Here is a 15061-nt window from a genome sequence, read left to right as displayed (position 1 = left end):
CACATTGTTTACAACTCTTCAAGTGATAATACCATGGAATCCTTACACTGCTGTTTTTTCTTCTTCATTGGTGTGGGTTCTGCAATGAAATGTGACTCTGTGTAACTAAAATGTAATTCTGGGGGCCTGAAGGCAAAAGCATTTATTCTGTGAACTTCATGCCTCATGCATGAAGTGAACTAAGGTGCTGAAAAACCCCACCAAAAAAAAAAAAAACCCAACAACCCATAAACAAGGATACTGTGACTGTCATAGGTTGACCTAATTCAGGGGCAACACTGGGATTTTCAGTGGGTTCCAGAAATTCAAGATGTATAATTGAAACCACAACTCTACTGGAAGTAAATTCAGAATTGAGCACAGCACCTTTTCTTTAGATTCTATCACTGTTCTACAAAACACTCAAGATGGAAAAATGAATGTATCTTAATTTTCTTGTAGGATGCAAGACCTCTGGTGCAGACTGTGAACTCCAATAAGAAACAACTCCATCCATTGTTTTCCTTCCCTTCTTCCTCTATTCTTTCCCAAATCTGTTAACCCCCCTCTTTTTTTCTTACTGGCTCCTCTTTAAGACAAATACCAAACAAGTGAACTGATTGACTGGCAGAATACGATAAAAACATTAGACCTTCCCTAAGCAGACTCACCAATTCCCACCGTATCACACATGACAAGCAGGGCCCTAGAAAAATGGCTTGCAATGGGATACCATGGTTTGTTTACATCGGCCACCTAAAGGTCATTTTAACTCAATGCCCAGTTGATGCTCATGTTGTTGTGGCCATGTGGAATCCACCCCTATCCTTTGAGAAGACAAGGTTTCCTCCAGGCTATATTTCATTATTTTGAAAGAAAGGCTAGATTGTGGATCATTCTCAGAAGGTCAAATCTAGGTCGCCATCAAAGCTCTGTTGTGGTCCTGTAAATGTGCTTTCTTTTTACATTGAGCCAGATGACTCCTGAAATCATATGTCTCTGTGCTTTTAGAACATTTATAAGTCTTACAAGGATATGAGGAATATTTAGCCCTGACCATTCTTATGTCAGCATAAGCTTTACAAGCACAGAATGCCATATATGCCATATTTGGTGATGCATAGACTGAAATGTGTGACAAACAGCTTGACTCCACTATTTGTTAACAATGATAATCCATTTGGTGTTGTTTTCAGTGATATTATTTTTAATCTTCCCCTTTTTTGGTCATGTTAGAAGCACGCAGTGCAATTCATAAGTAATTAACTGATTAATTAGTTTAATTTAATAACTTTTTAAATGGAAGTAGTGTTATTTACGCAAATCCATTGAATAGTATTTTTAATGGTATCATACCTAGTTCAGCCACCCACCCCAACCTAAATGCAGTGCAACTTTCTTTAAAATAAATAAATTTATTTATTTATTTATTTATTTATTTTATATCCCGCCTATCTAGTCACTTAAGACCACTCTCGGCGGCTTACAACAAACGTAGTACAATATAATTAAAACAATTTTAAATAAGGGGAGAAATGTACAGGAGCTAGTTGATTTAATAAGCATAGTGTTTCACATGAGGAGGAATATGGCAGTCAAGACATGTGTCTTATTTGCATACCCATGTTTATATATTATTTTTACAGTTGGAAAATATAAAGGAGAGCATAAAAAAATAACATATGACATTATTAAATGAACATGTGGTTTTTTCTGTTAGCAAACACTGGGTAGGAATTGAATCCTCACATTTCATGAGCCAAAACTGTACCAAGAGAATAATCTCTTTCACACAAAAAATATTGCCTAAACCTGTGATCTACAATGACATAATCGTTTTCATGAGAAAAATTCTTTTCTATCTCAGATATTGCCCATGAGGTAAATTCCTGCATAACTTTCAATAATGATACAAGGAGAAAAAAGCACAAGAGGATTTCTGTTAAATAGATTTTTTAAAAAAACGTGAAGAAAAATGATCACAATCTCTATAAATTTCAGTATCCAAACAAGAAATATTATTTTTATCAAAAAGATATGAACATTTTATAATCACAGAGAAAGAATAAGACACGTAGAAATGCTGTATTTTGGATTTATAGGAAAATATTTAAAAGATATCACCTGTGTGTCACAACATTTTCCTATGAATACAAAAAGACTGGCCTTGGGAATGCAATAAATCTCCCAACTAATTGGCATCTGTTTGCCACAGTGACATATGTCATTTTACTTACACAGCGTAAATTGCTAATTGGATTCTGGTCATAATAATTAATATAAAGTGACCACACCTTTATTAGTTCCTTTAATTACCAAAGATTCACCATTGACCAAGTTATTCAGTAATGTGTTTTTTCTCTCTTTTTTTGACCAGTTGTGCCATGTTGCACACATTGTATGTTCTAACTTCTGTATTTATTTATTTATTTAACTTGCTATTGCCTGATTAATGCTAGATACTCTTCTGGGTGGTTTATATCCAAAATAAAACAAAAAGGAAATAAATATCAAATATACTAAGAAATAAATTTATCACGTATAGACAAACAAAAACAAATAATGTTCTTAATGTCCCACCAAGGTCTACCCGGATCACCCGCACGAGTCAGGAGGTGAGGCTGAGGAGCCTGATGCCGAGACAGGCCCGGAAGGAGAAAACACGAAATCGGGCCTTCTCGGCGGTGGCTCCCCGCCTCTGGAACAATCTCCCTCCGGAGATTCACACGGCCCCCACGCTGGATACCTTTAAAACCCAACTAAAAACATGGTTATTTATCCAGGCCTTCTCTCCAGCCAATTCTTGATTTCTCTCTTACTTTTCCTTCTTTATTTCACTGCTGTTGCTGTTTGATTATTATGTATTTGTCTATGTTTTTATTATCTGATTTTATATTGGAAGCCGCCTAGAGTGGTCCGGTGGGCCAGATAGGCGGGGAATGAATGAATGAATGAATGAATGAATGAATGAATGAATGAATGAATGAATGAATAAATAAATAAATAAATAAATAAATAAATAAATAAATAAATAAATAAATAAATAAGAGGAAAAACCAAGTGATGGCAAATGGGAGAGATCAAAATAGCTAACCCACAACACATTAAGAGAGGATGCTCTCAAAGGCTTTGGTCAACAGCTTTTGTTTGAGCATCATCTTGAAGGCTGTGAGAGAGGGAGCCGGACACAGCTCTACCGGGAGCCCATAGGGATGGGGCCACAGCCAAGAAGGCCTTGTTTCTAATAGATATCTTCCTGGCCATCCTTAGTTGGCAACCTGTAGGAGGAGCATGGCCCAAGAGGATCAAGTGGTGTGGGTATGTGTTTTTAGGGAAAGACACTCCAACAAGTATCAACAAACAGTTTCTAGGTTCTATGCCATGGGTTCCCAACCTTGGGGAGCCCAGATGTTCTTGGACTGCAAATTCCAGAAGTATTCACCACCAGCTGTACTGGCTGGAGTTTCTGGGAGTTGCAGTCCAAGAATACCTGGGTTACCCAAGGTTGAGAATCACTGTTCTATACCCTTACTAGCATTTGTTCACTCACTGAGATATGTGGATTTAATATTGATAGTATACACTGAGATCTGGGTCATAAGGAGGGGTTGACAATAGGATCTTTATTCTTTAAGATCTTTTAAGATCTTTGTCAATACAATCTTTGCCAAAGAAATGTTCTGAATTTTAACTGGTAGACGGGAGAAAATAAATCAGTTCTGCTACACAATGCATTCTAAGTATGACTGAAACTTGATACTAATTCAAATCTAGTTTTAACTAGACATTATAAAAGTCAGCACGCTGCCCTATAAAAGCCCATTCATACCCCCTCATCATATTCTCCAGGTCTGTAGAACAGAGGTTCTTGGTCACATTTTAAGCTCTACAAGCAAACAAGAACACTGGAAAATAGGGATTCTTTCTTGCATCAACAGCCTACATGTGAGTATGACCTTCTTTTCATCTTCTACAATCATCATCATCATCTTACAATAGAGGCACAGTAGGGAATTGAACTCCCTACCTCTGACTCCTGAATCAGATACTGTACTTAAGCTATCCAGCACTTCATGATCTGCTGTAAATGTATGCACAGTACGGGCATTTATAATGCCCAAACAGGACTTCTGTCTTTCCTTGTTGGATGTATCTTTTAATAATAAACTAAGCTATGACATACTTTGCATCATAGAAAAATTATCCACTCTTAAGTTGATGCCATTTCCTATATACCGGTATCTGCTGAAAGTTCCATTCTCCAAGAAATGAGTTGATCCATATCCTATGTCATTTCCATGAACTTGTGCTCCATAATTACAGTCTTAATTAATTAATTTTTAGATATTCAGATATTCTATGGGACTGTGAGTTCAGTGAAAGAGATTGTGTGAAAGTCAAGCTTGGTCCTTTTCTATTATCTTTTTTTTTAAGGGAAAAAAATAAGATCATTCTTGAACGCTGACACATTCTGCTGCCCCAATTATTGTTATTTCCTCAAGGGAAAAGACAATGAAGACATTATTTGGAACTTCGACTTTCATGCAGCTGCACAGCAGCAGATAAGAAATGTCATCTGCAGTTCCAAATTTTGCAGTTGCTGTTTAAGTGACCAATATTTTTTTACCAAAAGCAGCAACATTTACATCATTATTAGAAAGAGTTAAACTGAAACAATTGAGTTCCTTGAGGTGCTCCCTTTGTAGGTGGGGTCTGGAATGCAGAGAACAGCAGACTCCCCGGTGCATTTTTCCTTGATTATGTTTAATTACTTTTGAGGGTTGAGGGAGCTAGCACTATCCCCCTCAGGCACCAGTGACTGACACGGATTGCTCTCAGAGCCATTTATAAAGCTGCACATCATCAGGTAGCTAACAGACCAAAACTGACAAGAAAAAGAAAATGCATTGTTATTTTCATTATTATTAGAACATTTCTATTTGCTTTTCCAGTCTTCAACCTTCAGCACAAGGGAGAATTTTCGGATAGCTTCAGGTTTTCTAGTATTAAACAGGAGCAAGGGTGAGATAAAAGGGCAAGTGAAGCAACTGTTAAATGGTTCGATATAATTACAGACAACACAGATCAGTTTTTTTTCCTCTTCAAAGCACTCAGCTGGCTGGATTGCTCAGTGGTTTAGGTGTCTGTCTGTGTTGCTAGAGATGGAGAGTTTGATTCCCCCAATGTGTTTCCTGTAAGTAGAGCCAGCCTATGCGGCCTTGGTCAAGCTGCACAGTCCTAGAGCGCCCCCAGAAAAAGTAAACCACTTCTGAGTATTCTCTACCTTGAAAACCCTCAAAAGGGTTGACATATGTCAGAACTGACGGCACATGGATATTATTGAAGGTCCTTATATATCTTGAGTAAGATGCATGTCTTTAAAAAAAATATTTGGAGGAGTACTGTAATGTTAGATTCTGGGGGCTCTACTTCAATAAATCAACTTTTCCAGGCTCTGCGTAGAAATAGCTATGGAATAATGGAACAAAGACTATGCATATAGCTTGTGTAGAGAAAAAGGTAAAATTGTTGGCATCACCAGTTTTAAAAATGAGGTAGCAAGTGAGAAGAAAATCACTGGAAAGCTAATGCCAATGGGAACAGATAATACTGAGCTAATGGGTTGCATGCTATGGTTGCAATGGTTATGACTGGCAGCCTGGCTAGCATAAATGATATGACAAATTGAATTCTGACATGGGAAAATCTGTCCAATAACCTTTCTCTCCCATTTCAGTTCTTTGCATCAAGGTTGTAACAAAGTCAAGGTGACCAGGGAGTGGGGGGCAGCTTTGGCCCAGGAATCACATTAAAATTGGACATGCACGCGTTTCCAGCCAGCCCATTTTATATACAGTACGCTTGCTGCCAGTTAATACAAAACATATCAATCCAGCTAGAGTCACCTAATGTTAAACTGACCCTGCAATTGCACTGGCAATAAGAACCACATTTAAGTGTCATTTACATTTATTAGGATCTTATTGTTCACACGATGCATGGGTGAAGTCAATTTATATGGGCTGCAAAGTGAGTTCCCACCCCCACACCCCCACTGGCCAGTAGGGTCTTTTTAAAATACTTCACTTTGAAAACCAATGTAGTTCATCACGGTTTTGTGGAATAGAGTCGATTCCAACATTATAGACTCCAAAACAGGTTTAAATCACCAGAAATACATTGATTTCCATGCAGTGCATGTGAATGCAGTCAATGATTTAAATACCACATGACTTGAACCTGATGTTTAAAAAGTCTGAACAGAAATTGATTCAAAGTGCCAGTGTGACCACAGCCTTGAATGGCAATCTAACATCAATATGTAAGTGTTAAAAATGTGGATCCTCCTTAAATGAATTGAGGTAGTGGTGAGGAGACTAAAGATAACTTTGGTTAAGTTTAGCAAAGATAAGTTCTAGTCTTTTTCTACTAATGTTTCCATCTCTGCCTATCCCTGGTAAAAAGCAAATAGCCCTCTTCACCATCCCTCCTCACAAGCACTGTGATTGGGCAGAGTGATCAAACCCAACCCAACTCTTTCTCCATCCTTTCCCATCCATTTCCACAGCATTTTGAAGACACATTTGTTTGTTCTTTGGGGCTCATCACATTTTCTTTGCTTGTCCCTACCCTACAAGAAATCACTTGAAAGGCCATACAGGCCAAAAAGTAGCACAGAATATCCTCAGTTATTGAGACCCACCAGTGATATCTGCTCTGGGCCTTCCTTGACAGGTAGCCTGAAGCTGCCATTTCATTTTCCCACAATGCCCTTAATGTCGTGCTGCTCTGGTAGAACTATGGCAGTCCCAATCTGATTGCTAATGATCACAGTCACCACCAGATAAACCTGTGACAACTTATTAGCAGAGGAGGTGATCAATCAATGGTCTTCAGTAGATGTTTTTCCTCTTCACTTGGACCAAACTACACCTAAAACTGAATCAATTGCTGAATGATGAATCAACACTTTCATAAATTCTACTGATTCTGTAGGACTATCAATTGGATTCAGGCCATGGAGCCTGACTCCATATATATATGGAGTCAGGCTCCATGGCCTGAATCCAATTGATAGTCCTACAGAATCAGTAGAATTTATATACATGGACTGGTCTGGATTAAGACCATAGCACACAAGATTAGAATTTTAATCCCCTCCTATTGGCTTTCCTGTCTGCAGTTAATTGATCATTTTCATTTGATCAAAGTCCAGAGGAGGATCAGAGGTCCGATGCTGACTTTAAAAGAGAAGTTTTGCATACAATGTTTTCATCACAACATGTAGTTTGACCATCTGTATGAAAAACATTGACATCCTAATCTATAACATAAAACTAGCACATTGCAACTCTTATGACATAATTGTTTGTTCATGAAAATGGTAAGTCTACAAAAATTATTGGACCTTTTTAATGTTAAAAATAATGATATATCTAACCACTTAAGGGTATAAAATTGAAGGTTCAATACTCATGGGATTTACCATGTAAGATTAGAATAATCAGTCCATTATATACTTCTCAATATATCTTTGTCTCAATGACTCAGCATCAGTGCGTATGTTTATTGATAGGCAGCACATACTAGAATGCTTTTTTTGTTTTCTAGAGGGTTCTTTCACTAGTCACATTGTTGCTGATATAGAACAATAATGTCATTTATCTAGTCAACGATGCAACCAGTTCTGAATCCAAAAATGCTTTTTTTCATTTCTTGCCAATTACATCAGAAGTGTTTCCAGAGACATGAGCAAGACTGTAGACAGAAAACTTTGAAAATGGAAGCATCTCTTCTCTCAGTCCTGTCCTCTCTAAGTTGATAGTTTTTCTGGAGTATTGTAGATTTTCCCATGATAATGTTCTAATGGAATGTGGGAAGAGAGCCCGGGTCGATATATGGGTAATGCCACATAGAGCTTTCCTTGGGGGACTGGAATTCTTGGCCCCTATGAACCACACATGCCCCAATTTATTATCATTCCCCATAATGATGCAATGACTTTGGAATACTGGCAGCACAATTTCTTATTCTGCCAATGGCTTTGAATGCTTTAAATTAGCAACTTATATCACCCTTATCTTAGAACTGCAAAGCTCAAAATGACCCTATAGATCAGTGGTCCCCAACCTTGGGCTTCCAGATGTTCTTGGACTTCAACTCCCAGAAATCCTGGACAGCAGAGGTGGTGGTGAAGGCTTCTGGGAGTTGTAGTCCAAGAACATCTGGAGGCTCAAGGTTGGGGACCACTGCTATAGATCATTGAGTCCAGCCCCTGTCAAAAAGGCACAGTGGGGAACTGAACTCCCAACTTCTCCCTCTACAGCCAGATACCTAAACCACTAAACATGTGGACCTCCCCAGAGGCTGGACTGCAACATGCATTATTCTTTACCACCGGCTTTACAGGTTATAGATGATGGAGGCTGCAATCCAGCATCATCTTGTGGTATGCTCTCTGCCTTCTCCTTCCATGAATGGAGCACATGCTGATCTACAGTAACCATAACAGAAGGAGCAGTGACATAACAGTACATTGAAATACGAAGCAGGATATATAACAAGATATTAGTATCTAGAGCAAATGGTAGAAGAACATTGTGCTGCAGTGGTTAAACTACAGGACTGCAATGAAAACTCTGCTCAGAAGTAGGTTCACCCGCAGAGGGTTCAGATAACCAGCTTTTGGTTATTTCAGCCTTCCATCCTTTCCAAGGTTGATAAAATTAGTACCCAGCTCATTGGGGGGGGGGGGAATGTGTAGCCTGCATAATTAAATTGTAAACCATTCAGAGAGTATTTTAAACATACAGTATATTTAAGCATATATAAGCAGAATACTTTGCTGCACTATAAGAATGTAATGAATACTCACAGATTATCTTGCTCTCAGTGGAAGATATTGTTTTGCCACAATAAAACAAGCCATTGGGGGGGAAAGTCAATTATGAGATTTTTCAATGTGCGTGAAAAAAGAAAAACCAAGGCTGTTTTTCAGCAGCAACATCTTTCCTTCTGAATCCCATTTGCATTTTATTCCCATCCTTGTTTCCAATCAGATTGTACATTTTGGTGGCTTTTATTTTTTGCATGGATATTCATGTATATTATATCTGAACATTTTTCTTCAAGTACACATTTTATTTATACATTCTACATAACATACAATGACTGAGTAACTGATTCAGTCATGTATGTATGCATTCAGGATGTATGTGTGTATTTGTATGTATTCTAATTTTTGCATGTTAGCCATTCCCATTTTCAAGTGTGTGCATTATTTTCTGGCCACTTTATTTCTCTTGAACACCCTGTTCCTAATGTGCCAACTCTTACCATGAATTTTCCTATCTTCTCCCAATGAATCTTGATAGCTGCAAAAAGGCCACTTACATCAAGACTAGTTAATCCAATGAACTTCTTTTCCTTGGCTAGCATGATAAATTTCTCTGGTGTTATTCCTTACATATGCTGACATAATGTTTTTGGAACACATGTGCAGCTGAGTCTGTTGAGCCTCTCCTTGTGAACCAGTTCCACAGCATGAGCAGGATTGAAACATGCAAGAAGTAGTTATAGGCAGGAAAGTTACAGGTTGAATTGGAGTGACCTGTGACTTTTCATGTGGGAGAGAGATAGACTGGAGGAGTGAGGAATAAAGTGTCATGTGGTAGTGCAGCACCTCTACCATTGGACCTTGATGAGTCATGCTACCTGTGGGACAGTGCTCCAGGCAGGACCACCACCATCCCATTACCAAATGCAGCTTCTCACATTGCTAATCATTTGGTACCAGTGTCAGTCTCAGAAATATAAAATCCTGACCTCCCCAAATAGATAAACAGGTGATACTGAATTGGTGATATCTAAAGCAGGATAGATATTATTGCTCCCAGGATCTTCAATCCTGCATGAGCACTGGGAAATATTTTTTTCCCAAACATTCACATTTTTTTCTTGCTAGCTACAATTCTAGATAAAGGTAAAGGTTCCCCTTGACATTTAGTCCAGTCGTGTCCAACTCTAGGGCGCAGTGCTCATCTCCGTTTCCAACCAATAGAGCGAGCGTTTTGTCCGAAGACAGTTTCCGTGGTCACGTGGCCAGCATGACTAGACACTGAACACTGTTACCGTCCCACTGAGGTGGTTCCTATTTATCTACTCGCATTTACATGCTTTCAAACTGCTAGGTTGGCAGGAGTTGGGACAAGCAACGGGAGCTCACTCCGTCACGTGGATTCAATGCTACGACTGCTTGGTCTTCTGACTTTGCAGCACAGAGACTTCTGCGGTTTAACCCACAGTGCCACCATGTTCCTTTTATTCCGCACATAGATTCTACACCTAGGTATATAACAATAAAGTCCAATGAGCTCAGTGACTCTTGCTTTTCAGTAGACACGGACAGGACTGTGCTGTTCTTCATTCATTCTTTTCTTATTCAGTCTTATGGTATCAAAATAGGTCAAATATTTTGCTTAATGTTACTACTGTTGTTGCCAAAGGGCTTTCAAACTGTTTGCCTAGTAAAGCCTCAAAGTCTGGACAAGAGGAAAGCAGTGTCATAAAACTTACTATTTGGTCACTGGGACCTCTACTTTAATTTAGTATGTGGCCCTTACCAAAATCTTTTTGGGAAGATGTACTCAGTTCATCATCTGAGGGAGAGTGAAATTTAGGAGTGAGGCCCTTATCCTCACACACAAACCTGTTGCTTAGACAAAGTATCTCTGAGGGAAGAACGTTTATCCCCAACTTCCTATTCCAGCCTCCAAGAAATGGTAGCTGTTCCTCCCTCAACACAACACCATTGGGCCCTGTTCTTAAAGTATTGGATATACTGTAGGCAGCTTTTGGTTTTAGAATTTCAGATCAAAAAAGGGTTGGAGTTCAATTCATCCTTCTCCCTGGCCTACCATAAATAATGTACTCAGTTTCATTTCAGACAGCTATCTCTATTCATGTATCATTACGGTTTCCCAGATAGAGTTCTAAGGTTTATTCAGTATTGACCTCTAAAGCCGTGATCATCCTGCTTTAGCTATTATCAGCACAGACCAGCTTCCATGCAAATACTGCTTTTCAGATAACATTTTCTAGGCCCCTGGTTTCCTCTTGCACATTTTGTATATTGAGGTTTTCTCTGGCCACGAACTTGAGGTCATCCTTATTTCTTTATCCGTTAATGACAGGATAGAGAATAGCAACACATAGAGATTGCTTTGACATAGACAAGGTGAGGCACACAATTTTTTCATCTGGCAGCCCTGGAAAAAAGTTTCTGCTCAGGCACTAGTTATCCACCAGCAGTTTGTTGACAGGACCAGCCATGTTTCTTTGGTTCAGGAAGCATTTCTTGTATTATCTGTGATCCAAAATGTACAGTATTATCCACTCTGAATTTCCAGCTAATGATGCCCACTTTCTGACTTGGGGGGGGGAATCCCTCAGCGGATCCCTCACCTGTCACTACATGTGTGTTAACTAGAACAGTCTATGGTACAAAGTGGAACACCGTGTGCCCTGAGGAAGTACAGTATGGCCTGTTTGCTCGCATGATCACCAGGGCAATTGTGTAAGTGTTCCTGCATCTCAAGCAGGCTCACATGAATGGCCATGAACCTGGGCATGTGGTCAATCACAGGATGAACTGTGTGAAGGACAGCACACTACAGGAGAAAAATACTCTGTGATTCCCCTTACAAGGCTGTTTTTCCTCATTTGGGTTTTAGCCGATGTGCTGTAGGATAAGCAACATTTGGCCCCAAGATGGTTGGAAGGCAGTTAGGAGTGGGCTGGCTGGGGGTATCGAGAGCTTGAGGTGGGGTGGCACCTTCTTTGCCCAAAAGATGAGCCACTATTGATTGTATCTTTATCCAGTATAAGATGTATAATCTTAGAACTATATAGGTGGAAGAGACCCTATGGAGTCCAGCAGATGCTTTCTATTTTTGTGCATGAAACAAAGCCAAAATGCAGGCACAGATGTGACTTGCTTATTTGCACATATAAACCAGAGTCCAATATAGAAAAATGTTATGCACATATGGACAATTGCATAATGCTACCCCTCCCATTCCCAGCAAGCCCTCCATTGCACAACTGGTATGTATCATTGCTCATTGCTTCCACATTTGCACAACAAGATTCTGGCTTTTCTAATTTCCATTACTCACACAAATACATCTTACCATACTGCGGAAGACTGTGACCAGGTGGCCTGCATGTAGGATGATTCTGCAGTCCAGGACATATTATTAGAGTTCATTCGCTCCCATCTATTACTTGGAATTGCATGTAAACTGGATAGCTCTTTCAACTTTACCTCCTCCAGATGTTTTGGACTTCAAGTCCCATTAGCCCTAGATGGCATGGCTGAGAACAAAGGATTATGGGAGTTGTACTCAAAAATACCCTCAGGGTACTCAGTTGGGAAAGATTGAAATGAAGTATGTTTTCAACCAGAGAGCAGTCTTCTGCATGACAGAAAATGCAGCCACTGTTGAAGTTTTTGATTGCTGCCTTTAGTAGGTTTGGCTGGGGGGGGGGGACTTTTCTGGACTGGGGTGACTGTCAGTCTATTCAGAACTTGCCAATTGTTCCTTCCTGCCGCTGAATTCAAAGAAAGCCTCAGCCTCTTCTGCTCTGTGTCATTTTCCCTCTCTACAGTCTGTTGAGGTCTGTTGTTGAAGGCAGCCATGTTTGCCAGTTTGCTGTTGATCAGCAAGTAAATGAAATATTTTTTATTCTTTCTACTACTAATATCTCTGAGTAAGCTGTTGAGACTGTAAGTGTCAATTAATGAGAAAAGGGGTGGACTAATCTGGGGAACCTGAAGCTATTCTAATCTGTGAATCCCTGTACTTCAGCTAAAAGAATTTAACCAGAAATTCAAAACTCCGCCACAGCCGTTGTATGTCCAACACAACCTAGAAGATTCCTTTACTCAGGGATATTTCAAAGGCCATTAGAATACAGGACAGTACTTCTTGTGCCTCACCTCCCAAACATTAGACATCTCCATGACTATACTGATTTTGAATACCACCACTCTAAACAATAGTTCTCTGTTACACCTAAAGGAATCTGTAAAGTTTGTCAGCCAGTAAGTTCAAATCCCCAGGGAGAAGACTCCCTGGAAAAGACCCTGATGTTGGGAAAGTGTGAAGGCAAGAGGAGAAGGGGACGACAGAGGACAAGATGGTTGGGCTGAGAGTTGTAATCCCCATTGTGCCTCCTAGGACAGGTAGCAGCTTTGCTCATCTGGAGTGCATGTGGCTGACAGGTCTGTGTGCTCTGAAACCTGTACAGCTTTGGGCAACCCACATGGTCTGACAATGCCACTGGAGTGACGGACTGAATGACTACTTTGTAGTCTTTTCTACTGAGAAATCTATGGGAAGGTCTTCTCAAGTCAGAATTGTTTTGACAGCACATGAGGATGATGATGATTACCTTTGGTGATCAGGTAAAACAGCACCCATCTTTGTGAGAAATGTATGTGCAAGGACAAATTCATGTTGTTTCACTCGAGAGACATTGCTTCTAAGTAATTTGTTAAGCATATTGTTCAATTTTGCCCCTAGTGTCACACTAAAGCTTGCGCTCTACCTTCATTGAATTCTTAATTCCATAAGAAAAATGTCTTGCTTTCTATTTCTTCTCCAAGAAAAGGGAGAATGCTCATATTTATCTTTAGGAAGACAGTGGGTGCAGGATGAGAACTTACTCTACTAAGTTGGTTCATAAATCTGCCAAGCTAGGTTTCAAGTCCTGGTATTAGAATACAAAACCCAACACAGTTCCGAACAAGGTTATTTTAAGAAATAACCCTCCTTCCCCCGACTCTCTGAGCCACTGTGATATTTGTGAGACACAGCGTTAGCTTTTCTGTGGCCTATGGATATTCATTGGGTGATGACGCAGAGATGAATCTTTTTGGTTGTGGCACCTATGCTGTGAACCAACTTTCCTTATCATGGCTCAGTCCACAGTGGTGGTTCTGTCAAGCTAACTGAGAATTTCATGGTAGAAAATGTGACTGCAGCACCATTAGTAATGTAGTCTGTAATTAGTAAAGATGAATGTGATAGTTTGAATAATGTTGGCTCTTTTGCTTCTTGATTTTCTGTCCTGTCAATTATCTGTGATATAAACTGATAGTCTTAGGGACTATTCCAAATTGTTTCTCATCAAATCATCTTCCAACTGTTCCCTATGATGATGAAGCACAGTATAGATTAGTGCCTTAAGCTATTTTTCTATCCATGATGGGGTTTCTACCCTGTTTCCCTGAAAATAAGACCTAACCTGAAAATAAGCCCTAGTACGATTTTTCAGGATGCTCGTAATATAAGCCCTACCCCCAAAAATAATCCCCAGTTAAGTGAAACTATGCCCTCCACCCTTGTGCAGCAACCAGAAGAAGTTCACATGACTGTACTTGAATAAATGTAGATTGTTGTACATTAAAAAAATCCCCTGAAAATAAGCCCTAGTGCATTTTTGGAGCAAAAATTAATATAAGACCCTGTCTTATTTTCGGGAAAACACAGTATTATTAACTCTATCCTTTAGTTCTCTTAAATGGATTTTTTGTTGCTTAATTAGGACTACCTTATACAAGCCCCTGCACTCATTCTGTTATTTGGAAGACTGTCATACATTAAACAATTGCGTTTTTGTTGAGTTGTTCTATAGTTTTATGATGTTGTTATATAAATCAGTTCGGGATTTCTATATTTGAATAGAAATTAAGTACAACTACTGTAATTCTTACAGTTGTAATAATCATACTTGCACAAGGTGGTCAAATGGTCTTCTCTCACACACACTCTTTCTCACACACCATGCATGCAATGGTAGTGGCTAAGATTCTTCCCTTAGAGCCTTGTGGCGCAGTAGTTAAATTGCTGTACTGCAGCCAAAACTGTGTTTACGACCCGGGATTCAATCTTAGATAGCCGGCTCAAGGTTGACTCAGGCTTCTATCCTTCCCAGGTTGGTAAAATGAGTACTGGAGGGGGGGCAATGTGTGGCCTGCATAATTAACTTGTAAACTGCCCAGAGAGTGCTTGAAGCA

The sequence above is a fragment of the Pogona vitticeps genome, chromosome 4 (genome assembly GCF_051106095.1).
Source record: "Pogona vitticeps strain Pit_001003342236 chromosome 4, PviZW2.1, whole genome shotgun sequence".
Taxonomy (NCBI): domain Eukaryota; kingdom Metazoa; phylum Chordata; class Lepidosauria; order Squamata; family Agamidae; genus Pogona; species Pogona vitticeps.
The sequence above is the reverse complement of the archived record's forward strand: the minus strand, read 5'-3'. Positions refer to the sequence as shown.